Source organism: Corylus avellana, chromosome ca11 (genome assembly GCF_901000735.1).
Source record: "Corylus avellana chromosome ca11, CavTom2PMs-1.0".
Taxonomy (NCBI): domain Eukaryota; kingdom Viridiplantae; phylum Streptophyta; class Magnoliopsida; order Fagales; family Betulaceae; genus Corylus; species Corylus avellana.
The window spans coordinates 15,798,009-15,813,613 of record NC_081551.1 but is presented as its reverse complement, the minus strand read 5'-3'; the positions used below and the strand labels follow the sequence as shown (position 1 = coordinate 15,813,613).

The window sequence follows — 15,605 nt, the reverse complement described above, 5'->3', positions numbered from 1 at the left end:
TCGTGTGTACAAGAATAGAATTGACTGCATTGTGATCGAGTGCATAAGACATACGATTGATTGCAGAGGTTCAATCGAGCACACACGGGCTGCGATCGAACACACCCGTGTGCTGGAGAATTCCAGAAGCTACGGCCAGACTTCCTTGGCTTTCCATATTAGGGTTGTTCTAGTCCTAGTTGCACTAGGACTAAACCCTACTATTTTACTAGGGTTTCTAGGTTTTCTAGAGTATTCCTAAGCATATAAATAGATCTCTAAACCTCACAATTAGGAGATCGATCAATAGACAATTTGGGGGAGAGGAATTGGAGGCTACTTCTAGGAGCAGCTTTCGGGTTCTTTCTTTCCCTTTTCTTTTATTTTAATTATGTGTAACTAACTCTTTTGTAGGGCTAGATTGAAGCCCTAATTATGTTTATTTAATATTTCAATATTGGCGCCTTTGTGATAATCATATTGTGGTGCTTAACTTTATTAATTCCTATTTTATTGAATTCCTCATATGTATTTTTCTGATCAACATATGCATGTGGTATAAATTAGTTAATTAAATTAATTTGGATAATCGAGTCCTGGTTTTAATAAGAGTAGCAAAAGAAATTCACATCGGGTTCTTGGGTTAATCAACATAGAGAATCGGGAATAGACACCCATGCCTTAGGCTTCATGTGTTTGTCGATTTCCATAAATTTATGCTTTCTTAAAGAACAACTTAGTAAACACACATGCTAAATCTTTTAAGAAAGAAAAGAATTAGAGTAGACACCTATATCTAATTCGTTGCTTAGGGAAATCAATAGCTTAAGGAGTAGACACCCATACCTTTAAGTTGACAAACATTAGGTATTCATAATATGATTGGAGCATTTGCATATTATTATATTATTTAAGCATGATTAGTGGTGGATATCAAAGCCCTACTTTTTCAATTATCTTTATATCTTTTTTTTTCTTTTTTTTTTTTTCATAATATCAATATTGTGACAATTTTGATATTTTAATTAATTCTAAAAAAAAAATCAACAATTTTCGTGGGATCGATCTCGTACTTGCTACACTATACTATTGTTTTGATCTTGTGCACTTGCAAGTTAAAACGTACTAAATATTATCTATTAATTTAGGTAGTATTTGGCATAACACATATATTCGTCACTTTCTATGAAAATTTCATTCCTTGAATTGAGTACAATTACATTCTTGTTTAAGAGAAAAGGGGCCTTTTTACAATTATTAACACTATGTAGGAGTTAAAAGTGCAAAGAAATTAGGGATATGTCCTCAGAAGTTCCTCTCATTTACTAAATCCTAAAAGATTTTGGGAAATATTCATTATGTTATGTATTTGGATCTGTTCTAGACGTGCTTTTAGAGGCAGCCTGTATGCATCTATTGTTAACTTATATTCTATAAAGCCTAAAAATAAGGTAAATCTATACAAAATTGTCGTACAATCTATTTTGATGGACGTTTTTTCATGCCTTCATATTTTCCCAGGCTTCGATTTTGTTACTAAAATTCAGATTTTTTTTATTGTTTACCATTACCATGCTATGCGAGGCACTATTTAGTGTTTTTATCTCGCTTCATTCTTTAATCTGTCATTAAACTTATTAGCATGGATGTTTTCCTTAATCCACTGGAATTCTGTTCTCAACGAGAAAGCATCCAAAAACAAAGGACCTAATGGTGAATTTTTCTTGAATATGGTCACATTGTTATTGATTTGCTTGTTAGTTTAATCTCTTATTTAAATTTCGAGTATGAGCCCACCATTTCATGCCCGCATCTAGAAGATTACTGGATTGGTGCACCAAATAAAGGGATTGTGGTCTTTGCTATACTAGGAGAGCCTCGTCTGACCGAGTTGGTTGGGGACTTTAAAATCCATTTTCATGACGGCCGAGGAGATTTCTATTGTTTTGTAAATTGCCGCCTACTTTCATGATTGTTTTTGTCAGTTTGTTATGACTGCAAACTTACTTTCATCTAACATATGTGAATTAAGGGGCTTGAATATATAATAATATTCAACACTTATCACACCCCAAACTTACATATTGCTAGTCTCTTAGCAATACAACTAAAAAAATAAAATAAAAAACATCAAACAAAAACTATACTACCTCCACTGTCGTGGGAAACACGATTGCATTTAGCGTATGTAACAAGCCTTTTAAACCCCTAAGTATCCCTAGTAGGACGAGTGAAGTCTCGTGAGTGTTTAAAAAAAATGTTACCCACAAACATTATGCAAAGTTCATTTCATCCACAAGACTAAAGTATCACTCAAAACTATGATTTTCATTCATTAGCAAGCTTAAAAAGATAAACTCCATCTTCACAATGAATTCGAATTCCAAAGTCTAACCACTTACAAATGACAGGCTGAGGCATTACAAGTTCATTTTATTGTAAAGTGAACCAACACATAAATATGAGACTTCAAAAACTTCCAATGTGCAATGACTTAATATCTCAAAGTTCACTAGGATCCCCATCGAAATGAATAATTATGGCATAACAGTAAGAGTATTTTTTTCTTTCTTCTTTTTGGTCAGGCTGTGCAATGTTTAGTTTCCTTAAGCTTTTTAATTGACCCATATAACGAGTGTTAAGCCAATGTTCCCAAATCAAATGGTTTTAGGGTCACTAGGTGTAAAAATACCCACATATGCTTCCTAACTCGAGTCAAAAAGGCTACGAAACCAAACTAGCCATGACATTAATCAAATCAAAATTTTCACCTTTTGACGTGAATACTCATTGATTGTGGTATTTTTGTGACAAAAAATATCAATTATAAAATTACCACTCGCAATAGGATGAATCCCGTAGGATAGGGCTATATTGAGGGTGTCGAACCTCAAGGACTGCAAGAGTTTTATTATCAAAATTCGAAAGATTAAAATTAACTTAATTAAAAAAGAGAATTGATTTGATTTTCTTTAAAACTTAAAGTGCATGAAAATAAAAGAGATTTAAAATAAGAGAGAGTGTAGGGTATTGACTTCACCTCTATCCGCACAACAATGGTTAATCATAATTAATCACAGAAATTCATTCTATGCATGTTATAAATAAACAAGAAACTACATTATTAAAGAATAAGCATAATCTATCTTCGGTTGGCACGGATAGTCCACCCGTCTTCCCTAGGTATAAATTATCAAATTATTTAACAGGATACATACAATCAATGAATAAGTGTAACCCATCTTCAGTTGGCACGGATTGTCTACCTAAATTACACTAAACTAGGGTGTAGTACAATCCGTCTTCCCTAGGCATGGCCTATCAAATTCTATTGATCATATGTCAATTTAACCCATTGTATAACCATCATCCTCATAATCACAGAAAACAAGAATGATTTGAGATAAACAAAAGTAAAATACTTTCTAAGACAAGAGAAGAATTTCACAAATATTGATTTTGGAATTTAAGAACAATTGCATTTAATATGAAGAACAGAAATCAATTGTAGCAATCCTCATAGTTATACAATCTACATGCGTAAATTAAAAATCTAGAAATTAAATACAATCAAACCATTGTACTTGGATAGGGTTACATCAACACCCCACGAAGGGGTTTAGCAGCTCATGATAAGCTCCAAAGACAAATTTCTGATTCTAGCTCTAGGAAGCGGTGTGTCATTTTTCTCAATGATTAGAGGCCTATTTATAGGTCTTAGGAGAGTCCTAGAAGCCCTAGTAATCCTAGAAATTTCGGAGATTTAAGTCCAAGTCCAATTAGGATAAAGAAAACCTAAGTCCAAATCGGAATAGGATTCGCCCACAATTGCGTTCTTATATTGCGGGGCGATTTTGGCATTGCGTCGCTCTGAATTAGGAAAATGTTATTTCACAATGATTTGTATAAATTTGAGTTAGCTTTTCAATGCCACTTGAATCACCTCAATCGGATATTTGATCTGAAAGTTATAGTTAAAATACCGAGACGTATGCAGAATCCAAATTTGAATCCAATCCGATTTTGACTCCAATTTGAGAAATTCTGAATTAATCATTTTCTTTATTTGATTAAACTTAACCACAACATATAGGTCCTCTGTTATGATTGGCTAAGCTTTATCATATCTTCTAGGTCTTCTCAAAGTGTGCTTTTAAGCCCAAAATCAATGGAATTAATTGCATCTTTATTTATAACCTGAAAACAATAAAAACAAAACAAATCAAACAAATAACAACGCTAAGGAATTAACATATGCAAATTAAGGGGCTTGAATGTGCAACATTCGGCACTTATCACTCATTGCTTAATGAGGCAAGAGGTCTAATTACTCAATGAAAAGCTCAAAATGATCAACTTTTTTTTTTCGAAAAAAGAAAAAAAAAACTAATGCCAAAGTATCCATCCAACAAGTCACCCGGCTTCACCCAAGACATTGAAACATACACAATCAAGCTCACATGTCATACCTCACAAACTATGTGCTAATGTGATTGTGACAATTCAAATCAAAACAAGTGAATTCTCAAATGCCAAAAGTAAGTAACAGAACTTAGAAACTCTATCCATCAGATCACGTGTTCAAAATTTTAAGCTTACCACTGAAATTCAAATCACAACTTTTAGATCAACCAAAGTCTCAAGAATAACATGAATATGCATTTTCAAAAATTTTAAAAATATTGGACAAAGTGTGTGTGTCTCCTACACCCCCAAACTTGAATTACACATTGTTCTCAACGTGTAGAGATAATGGAAAGATCATACCAGGGAGAAGATAAAACTAGTTGGAATAGGTATGGCTCATAACATACCCCTAAACTTGAATGCAAGCACACTTGTCCCTGAAACAAATAAGTGATACTCCAACCAAATAGAAATTAGTTGACAAATAAAAATTGGTTGAAAGGTAATTGGTTGACAAATAAATTCTAAACACATTTGAAAGCCCAAAAGTAATTTATAGTAGAAATTTAAAATCACACAAGAAACCACGTTATATCATTAACAACCCTCGCTGCCATTAAACCAAATCATAATACCCATGACCTAAAACCATATACTATACCCATTCTAATTTATCGACCATCGGCCGCATCCATGCTCGGTCCCCAACTCCTTTCTTCTCTCTTCATTTCTTCGCCCTCAAGCTACCATCTCAACATTCCCTTAAGCTACCATCTCAACAATGACCTATTCTCACATTCATACTATTATTAACATCCCACCTAAACAATTCATATACTCATACTAGTGTTTGTTATGTTTGTGCAACACTAGCAAATGCATGAACATGGTCCCAAATACATGCTTTTCTCGAAAACAAAATGGCAATTGATACCCAAAATAGAGAAGTGGGGGGTTTACCTTTTTCTTTGTGGTATTGAAGAGCTCGTCCCTTGCAGTGTGTTTTGGTTACAATAAAAAAATTGGTTGACAAATAAATTGGTTGAAAGGTAATTGGTTGACAAATAAATTTTAAACACATTTGAAAGCCCAAAAGTAATTTGATGAGTGCCAAAGATTGTATATTTGGACCACTTAACTTGTATTTGTTAAGCTCTTAGCTTTGTTATTTTTTATTTTTTATTTTGTTAGTTTTGTGTTAGTTTTGGTGTTCGTGTTTTGCAGGTCATTGAGAGAAAACTGGGGTTTGAAGATGCAAATTTGCGAATAAGTTGAAAGCCCCCTGGTTGTCCCATCGATCAAGCACATAGAGCCACGATTGAGCGCAGCTGCGCTTGAGCCCATGCAAGGCACACTCGAGCGCACGCCCATGTCAGCCCTTGCACCACAGAAGCCCAGAAGACCCGAGTGCGCTTGAGCGCACCGTGAGTGCGATCGAGCGCACTCACGCTGTGTGACGACCCGCTTGATAAAACCATGATTAAAAATTTTTCTTTTAAAAAACCAATAACCCACAAAAAAGCGGATTGTCACAATGGCATGGCAATACCACAGTGTGCCACGAACCTATGCATTAACCTGATTAACAATATCATAAGTCTCACAGAGCTATATGCATCATCCATGATTAATCAGAGTTCATATGTTTGCAACAGAATATAAATAACATAGACATAACTTAACACATTTGAGTTGATAATACATCTATGTGAATAATGTTTTACATACAAAAGAATGGCTAAACAAAGTGTCTCATGTGACACGAGCCATATACAAAATACCAACATCTAAGCATATACATAAATGCTCTAACAAAAAGGACTAATAACTAGTCCAACAGAATCAACCCTCGACGCATCTAGGCCTCAAACATCGTGGCCCAAATACATGGCAACAGGATCCTCATCTATCGTCTCTATACCTGCATCCACAACATTGTCTGCACCACAGGAATCACTACCACCCATGATGCAGGCGGATTTCATGAGTCCGCCGTCTCCATGACATAGAGACGCTCAGTAGTATAGAACTCACTAGGCTATCTAAAATAGTCATCATTTGAAAACATACTTACAATTTAATGAGCTTAACAATAAAATATAGGGAAGTCATCATGCAATGTCTAGCCATAACAATATACATATATGTTCCGTCCCATACCTGCCACATATGCATAGTGATACGTCTAGCATAAAAATCATACAAAACCAATCATCATCATCATACAATCATGTGCTATGCATGCTTATGCTCATGCTCATCAGCTTGTGCTGGTTCCATTGTGAGGCCAACTCTACGGTAGGAGACTTGTCATCACTACCGGGAGCCGTCACCCCATTTCACTTATACATATGAGGCCAACCCTGCGGTAGAAGACTTTTCATCACTACCGGGAGCCGTCACCCCGTTTCTCTTTTACATATGAGGCCAGCCCTACGGTAGGAGACTTGTCATCACTACTGGGAGCCGTCACCCCGTTTCTCGTTATGTATGAGCCAGCTCTACTGTAGAAGACTTGTCATCACTACCGAAGTTGAACCCCGTTTTCGTTATGCATGGGCCAGCTCTACGGTAGGAGACTTGTCATTGCTACCGAAGTTGAACCCCGTTTTCACGTCAATGCTTATGCCATGTTCATGCTTATGTCAATGAATCCTGGAACTCATGTGCTATCATAACTCATATCATAAAATCATAGAATCATGTCATAAACCATGTAAACCAACCAATGCACATAACAACATAATCATCTCATTATCTTGCAAACCCATAAAGCTCATAGAAACATTTCATCAAACATTCAACCAACACATCTCATAGAACATCATCAATAGTCATAGTATCTCAAAACATCATTCATCAATCGTTCAACCAAAACATCTTTTATACTTTAAAAATAGTATCTTTTTGCCCAGTAAGTAAAATACTTACATTGATCCGCTTGGGTTCTCTTAGCAACCTTGACCCACTTGCCAGCACCTATATATTTACATGATAAACACATAGTTAAACTCTATTATAGGTTCTAACAACACAAACTTCACCAAGATACTTGCATCCCACATCACTACATCGCTTACTCTCCTAGACATTAACTAAGCACCAAAGACCCTCCAAATAAGCCAACACAACTAAGGCCTTATTCTAATTAATTGCTTTACACTAAGACACCCAAGGTTACCATATTCTTACACCATGTATTAACTTGATTACTAAATACACACTTAATGAATTCCATCTTTACATTAGCAATTTATTACTTTATTAATTCATGATATGAAAGTATATTTGGTACGTATATAATTTAAATGCATATTAAGTTAATCGAATTTCAATAATGCGCTTATGTCACTTTATTGTACATATATATTTAATTGCAATACTAAGTGAATCCAAAGTCTAGTTATGCATTTTTACAACATAACCAATTTATAAATATAATACTCTAACCTTAAGGTTATATTTGGGCAACCAATAATATACAATCATCTCATCTTAAATCATTTTATTACATAACCTTATCATACTCTATGTTTATCAACATGTTTACCATTATACCCATCTACTTATCTATTTACTACTCATTACATTAAATACTCATTTACTCCCTTATCATACGTAACATGTATATATCCATTCTCATTGTCATTTACCCCAATTTATAATATTCATAAACACTTGCGATAATTAACATGATTCTAATATGACATTAGAACCTAAACCCATATTCATCAATTTCTATTAAACCCATGAAAACTTAGGGTTAGTTAACACTTTAAATGTAATTAACCTATTCAAACAACATTCCTAGTACTCACATACCCAAAGCCCCAATTTAATTTATACTATACCAATTAAGGTTTATGTTCATACTTTACCAATAGGTAAAATTAGAGTTTCAACCCATTAATTCCATAACCAGGAACTTGTATAATGCATAACAATTTAATACGCATAAAAGCCCGACATTAATTTTAGGCATTTAGTTTCATACTACAATTCTCCCCAATTTTCGGACCTAATTAGAAATTCCCCAAATCAATATGATTTCAAGCTTGGAATGCAATGGGTAGGACAAAACCTTAAAGAGAAACTACAGATTCAACCACATAACAAAATCCCATTCAAGAACCCTAATTTTTAGACCTAAATCATAGCCCCACAAATCCACACAATTTCTAACTTCTAATCTCATGGGTAACACGAAAATCATAAGAGAAAGCTTAGAGATTTACCCAACAAAAATCCATGGGTCGGAAATCCCATTTTCGGTCCTCACTTTCTTCTTCTTCTTCTTCTTCTTTCTCTTTCTTCCTCTTTCTTCTTATTCAAACAGCAGCAGCTCTCTCTCTCTCTCTCTCATTCGATCTTGTTCTCTCTCTCTCTCTCTCTCGGCCATGTGTGCGTGCGTGAAGAGAAAGGAGAGAAGAAAGGGAGAAGGAGATAAGAGGAAGAAGGGGAAATGAGAGGATGTGCGTGAGATGAGAGAAGGGAGAAAGAAATGGGATAAAGGGATAAGGGATATCCCACATAGCCAATGGTAGCCCGACATGTGGCATCAGTTAGATCTCCTTTATATTTTAAAGCCCAATATTTTATAAATTGCTATATTACCCCACCTCATATTAATTCTATCATTTTTGTTCTCTTTAATTCCCCACACTACATTTATTTATTCTAACAACAACTTATCATTACCATTACTCATTTACCATTAATGGTAATGATTTACCACACTATAACTTATTAGTACACTTTATTCTTCTAATACCATTAACCTATTTTATTTACTAATCGATTGTCACACTAACATCATTATTAGTTAAACTCTTTATCGCTTAAAACTTATATTACATAAGTATATCATCATTAAATAATATTGTTATTATATTATTATCACACAAATATTATTATTATTAATCAATCTCATATATATCTCAATTATGATAAAGTCATCATTATTATTATATTTATTATTCTAAATTATTCCATGCATTATTTATTCTACTAATTAATTCAAATTACTATAAGGTTACTAGTAATAAACTTAATTATTTTCTCGGGTCTTACACGTTGACCTGGCAGCGCCGAAGCCCTAGTTTTTTTATTATTTATAGCACATTTTTCTCTTGTAAAACCTACATTGGGAGGCACCGTTTAGAGCATTTTTTCAACCTATTGTCGTTCTTACGCTCGTTCTACGTTTCTCTTTGTAAGGTCTAAGATTTTTATGTTTTCAATAGAATTAATCATGTTGTTTTTAGTCATGAGAGGCTAAAACCTTCAACCAAGGTTGAAGATGAAGCTTTGTCATTGATGAACTCATATACTCTCGTTAGTTATTCGTACAATTCTAACTTTGAATAAGAATGTTGTAGTTTTCCATTCAATTGGTTGATTCATCTCTTTTAATTGAATGTCATGAGCGATTATGTGTTTGAGTTGGATATTTGATATGTTTCATTCTTCGGATACATCAAATCATTCGATTGAAATCGAATATCTGTTGTAATTCGTTAATCAAACGAATACATAGGATGATTTAATTTCAATCGGATATTTGTTGTGATTTGTTAAATGGGTGGATTCATTGAATGATTTAAACTATAATTTTGTAAAACATCGAACAACATTTTGAGCATAATAGTTTGTCATTGTATGAGCAAATACGAGAATATAGAGTTAAGATTTGGCAAAGTGAATTCTAAAACCGTAGTGTTTTAATTTATTTCATTATTTTTCTTTAGTTTACGTTTTGTTTGCATGTCAAAATCACGAAATGCGGAACTAGGTTAAAATAGGGTTAGTTTAAATTAGAAAATTGATTTTTGCAAGTACAACTCCATGTGGATAGACCTCGTACTTGCACATACTTTACTACACACGACTCATGCACTTACGAGTACAATTAAATTTGCACAATATAATTTATAGTAGAAATTTAAAATCACACAAGAAACCACGTTATATCATTAACAGTCCTCGTTGCCATTAAACCAAACCATAATACCCATGACCTAAAACCATATACTATACCCATTCTAATTTATCGGCCATCGGCCGCATCCACGTGCGGTCCCCAACTCCTTTCTTCTCTCTTCGTTTCTTCATCCTCAAGCTACCATCTCAAGAAGGACCTATTCTCACATTCATAATTTATTAGCCATCGGCCACGTCCACGAGTGGTCCCCAACTCCTTTCTTCTCTCTTCGTTTCTTTACCCTCAAGCTACCATCTCAACAAGGACGTTTCTCACATTCGTTTCTTCGCCCTCAATCTTCCATCTTAACATTCCCTTAAGCTACCATCTCAACAAGGACCTATTCTCATATTCGTACTATTATTAACATCCCACCTAAACAATTCATAGACTCATACCAATGTTTGTTATGTGTGTGCAACATTAGCAAATGCATGAACGTGATAAAAAATACATGCTTTTCTTGAAAACAAAATGGCAATTGAGATCTAAAATAGAGAGGTGGGGGGTTTACCTTTTTCTTTGCAGTATCAAAGAGCTTGTCCATTGGAGTGTGTTTTGGTGACCATAAAAAAATTGGTTCACAAATAAATTGCTTGAAAGGTAATTGGTTGACAAATAAATTGTAAACACATTTGAAAGGCCAAAAGTAATTTATAGTAGAAATTTAAAATCACACAAGAAACCACTTTATATCATTAACAACTCTCGTTGCCGCTAAACCAGCCCATAATACCCATAACCTAAAACCATATACTATGCCTGTACTAATTTATCAGCCATCGGTGGCATCCTTGTGCGGTCTCCAACACCTTTCTTCTCTCTTCGTTTCTTCGCCCTCACCAAAACACACTCCAATGGACGAACTCTTCGAAACCGCAAAAAAAAAGGTAACCTCCCCACCTCTCCATTTCGAGTATCAATTGTTATTTTATTTTTGAGAAAAGCATGTATTTGGAACCATATTCATGCATTTGCTAGTTTTGCACACACATAACAATCATTGGTATAAGTCTATGTTAGGTGGGATGTTAATAATAGTATGAATGTGAGAATATGTCCTTGTTAAGATAGTGAAGTTGGCCTTGAAACTGGAAGGAGTTTTTGAATGTTCATGATAAAAAGCTCGGAGCTTGCTTGAGTGATCCAACAAGGAGGTCAGATTATGAGTTGGCTACTTTTCTCAACTGCCACTTCAACCACGCCACAAAAAGGGAAAGAGTGACCATACGATCAACAGGTGCAAAAAGAGCAAGGGTACAAGGTTCAAAAAGAGTAAGGGAATCACAATCTGGTGGTTGCCTAACTACACAACTCAAACACCAAATACACTTTCCCAGCCTCCATCCTAGCATGCATCTCAACCTACATTACAGCTTGCCAGAATAACAACTTCTGTAACACCTTCTACAATAAATGCACCTTCTACAATAAATGCACCTTCTGTAATCCAGCTAACCAGAACAGCAAAAAGGGCAGCAACAATACATTTTGCATACAAACTAAATTTGAGTAATTTTTCATATTTAATAATTCAAAGGAAAAAAAAAATGCAACTTTAGGGGGCTAATTGTATACCTATATTGCAGGCATCTACCATATTTGGTAATAAAAATAAGGCAACTCTAGGGTTGGCCACAAGGTCAAGGGCAAGTAGTAGGTTTTAGGGCAGATGTTAGAAGTGGAAGAGAACCTTCTAACAAGCAGAAGATTATTCTTTAATTGATTGGGAAACCTGTTTGGCCACCCCCAATTCCAGGTGGTGAACCAGTATGCTCTTTGGGTCTTACCCGAGTTGGTGGTGTAACATTTTGAACTGCCCATTTGATTTTGACATACACAAAGGTCAGGCGGCAGCTGCTGACCACTAGGTTTTGGGGAGCTTTTCAAAGAATGGATAAGAGGAAAGAGAAGTCCACCACGACAGCGAAGGACAAATGGAATAAGAAAATGTGGCAACTATGACTTTTTGTGGCAACCTTTTATATTTGACCTCTTAATAGTTGAAAATGTTATATTTTGTAAACATTGTAATGGATGAGATTGCTTTGAAGGGAAAATGGTGGCCATGTATATTTTTGGAAACATTTAGAAATAGTGTAACTTGTGAATTCACTATTATGCTACATTTTAGATTCACTATTAAGTTGTGTGATTTGGATTATCTATATAATTTGTTTAGTGTTTGAGATTATGAATTATATATTTACTGAAATTGTTGATAGAGATAATTAAGTAGTTGATAAATGGAAATGTTGACTCGTTGGATTACAGCTTTCTGCTTATACATTTAGTGTTATTGTGGTGTTATTTTGGTTAAATTTGAATACATGTGGATGACAACATTTAGCCATTTTTTATTTCTCCATATTAAGGTATCACAGCAGCAAGCAATAAGACAACATCAAATTCAAATACCAACAATATATTAAACAAATCCCATTTGCGGACTTGTTAAATTGTACAAACAAAATTTATACAAAGCATTTGAAATATTGTACAATAGTTGGGTACAAAAAACATTACAAAATGGTTAATTGATATAAGTTTGATAGTAGTTGAATTAACAAATAAAGACAACAAAAACATGCAACTTCAAATCTCTTCTTTAGTTGCTCAACATCAGCCTTGATGTTAAGCAATAAGACACCATCAATAAGACATCAACAACATGCAAGTGCAACTCGTAACTTCAGCTGCAACGAACGATACTTATTTTTTTGCTTTTCAAGTTTAAGTGCAAAATTAGTAGCATCAACTTCCATTTTTGACTTGTACTCAACAAGTTCAATCTCGCATTTCAAGATCGCATTTCCTGTTGCAACTCCATCAACATTGACACTACTCGATCACCACACGCAAATTTCTGATTCAGCCCATTTTAAAAAATTGCAACCACAATTTTTTTTTTTTCATTCTGCACAATCACACAAATTAGGGTTTAACCCATTACTATAGGATTTAGGCATAACGGGAAAAATTAAATTTCTGTTCAAATTAAATTCTCAAACACATTTTGCCACATAATTTACACAGACATAAAACCTTTTGCCAAGATTTTTAGTTGTGCAAACTATTTTGATCACGGTTTTGCTCCCACATTTGCAAATCGGATAGCTCGATCCTGAATCACTTACCTCACCCTTGGAGTGCTCCATCTTTCACCATCATAATCTCGCCGATAGTGGGTATTGGGTACTAGGTCTTGCTTATGCCCTTTTAGACGTCCCACCGAGTAGTCGTGTGGGACTCCTTCACTGTCGTGACCTGTAGAGGGTAACGCGTATAGGTCATGATCTTCAGCTTGGTGAGACTTTTGTTCTTTAGCTTAGAGTGGGTGGAGGGGTCTAGTTCCTCAACTTCGTGTGGGTCGAGGGGTCGAGTTCTTCAGCTTCATGTGGGTCGATTTCTTTAGTGTTGGACATTTAAGTTAGTAAGGGTGAGGGTATAACGGGTAAGGATGGGGTAAAAACCATGTGTCAATCACGTGATGACGATTCCGTTTGAGGTTAATGATTGAATTTGACGAGGGGTTCAAATTGATTGCAAGTGAAAGTCTATTTTTACTTTTACTAGAAGTTTGCTTATTGTTATAAATATAGTAGACCTAATATGTAAGAGGAGGGTTGCTTTTTATTATGATGAGTTTATCAATGAGAAATACTTAAAGGTTGAGTTTTCTTTTATGTTTTTCCTTGAATCCTTATAGACTCAAGGTTTTAAGAAGAATTGTGAATTACTTGTTGTTTGTCTTTGCGACCCACGATGTCACATTGCATCAATCTCCCATCATTCAATGATTGCTTTCACATTGAAGATTTCTTAGATTAGGCGATGGATGTAGAAAAGTTTTTTGATTATATGAATATTCCCGATGATTGCAAGTTGAAGTTGGTGGTGTATAAGTGCAAGGGAGGAGCTTCTGCTTGGTGGGAACAATTATAGTTTTCTCAAGCCTAACAAAGGAAGGGACCTGTGACTTCATTGTTAAAGATGAAACGGCTACTCAAGGCATGATTTTTACCACTGGACTTTGCACAACCTCTATTCCAACAATACCAAGACTGTTGATAAGGAGGTCGAACAATCCAAGCATATGTTGGTGAATTCTATCACCTATCTACCCTTAATGATCTCATGGAGACAGAGGCTCAACAAGTAGTAAGATTTCTTGGTGGATTGTGTATGGCGATCCAAGACAAGGTCTCTATACATCTTGTCTTCACCTTGATCAAGGCAGTTAGCTTGGCAACCCAAGTAGAGAAACAACTAGAAAGGCATATAGCACCAACATGGGAGCAAAACCCAAGTGATTCGACGCGATCTACGCAGAGTCGGGGAAGACAACCCCTAATCCCGACAATCAGTCCAAATCAATCATTCACTCCCATGAGAAAATGATTCAGTAGCAACTCAAACATCCCAAGGCAACTAGTGAACATACCCTCATCCAACAACCCATATGCACGACTTGGTCCGAACAAGTGTTTCAAGTGCAACCAACCGAGACATAGGTCACATCAATGTCCTAGGAGACATATGATGAACTTGATCAAACATAAGACAGAAGGAGGAGTCGAGAGGATGGTGCAATTAGGGATGATATGCCATATTATAAGGAGGAAGAGTTGGTTGATGCTAATAAGGGAATTCCATTATCCAGATCCTTAGTAATTCAACGCTTTCTTTTGACTCCAAGACAAAAGGAACCAAATAACCAAAGATTTGTGATGTGATCGTTGATGGTGGTAGTGGAGAGAACTTCATGTCTATAGCAATGGTTACACAGGTGGGGCTGAAGACTAAGAAGCACCCATCACCATTCAAGATCAGTTGGATCAAGCGAAGTACCGAGACATAATTATTCGATAGATGTTGTTTTCCATTCTAGATCAGTAAACATTACTCAAACTCGATCTTATGTGATATGATGGAGATGGATGCATGTCATATAATCTTGGGGCGACCGTGACAATTTGAAGTTGACACCCAGTACAAAGGCAGAGACAACGACTACATTATCTTCTGGGATAGTCAGAAGATAATATTTCGACTCCTGCGGGAAAAAGTGAGCGGTACTCTGGTACTGGGGCTAGTATAGTAGCTGAACATTTAACAGAACAAGTAAAATCAACGCAAGAAGTGGTTCATCAGCATATAGAAGAATTGTATACCAAATACAAGACAGCAACAGACAATGGTCAGTAATTGAATATTTTTCAAGAATGAGATGTTGTGA

General features: G+C 35.3%; 1 long non-coding RNA gene across 1 annotated transcript; it reads right to left on the bottom strand.

Annotated features, from left to right (window-relative positions):
• Window positions 1–6,165: 6,165 nt before the first annotated feature.
• Window positions 6,166–8,822, bottom strand: LOC132165261 (uncharacterized). Its single transcript, XR_009438477.1, has 3 exons — window positions 8,622–8,822; window positions 7,318–7,365; window positions 6,166–6,325 (listed from the first exon to the last, which is right to left on the bottom strand). It is a non-coding gene; the product is annotated as an uncharacterized LOC132165261 (long non-coding RNA).
• Between the last annotated feature and the right edge of the window lie 6,783 nt (window positions 8,823–15,605).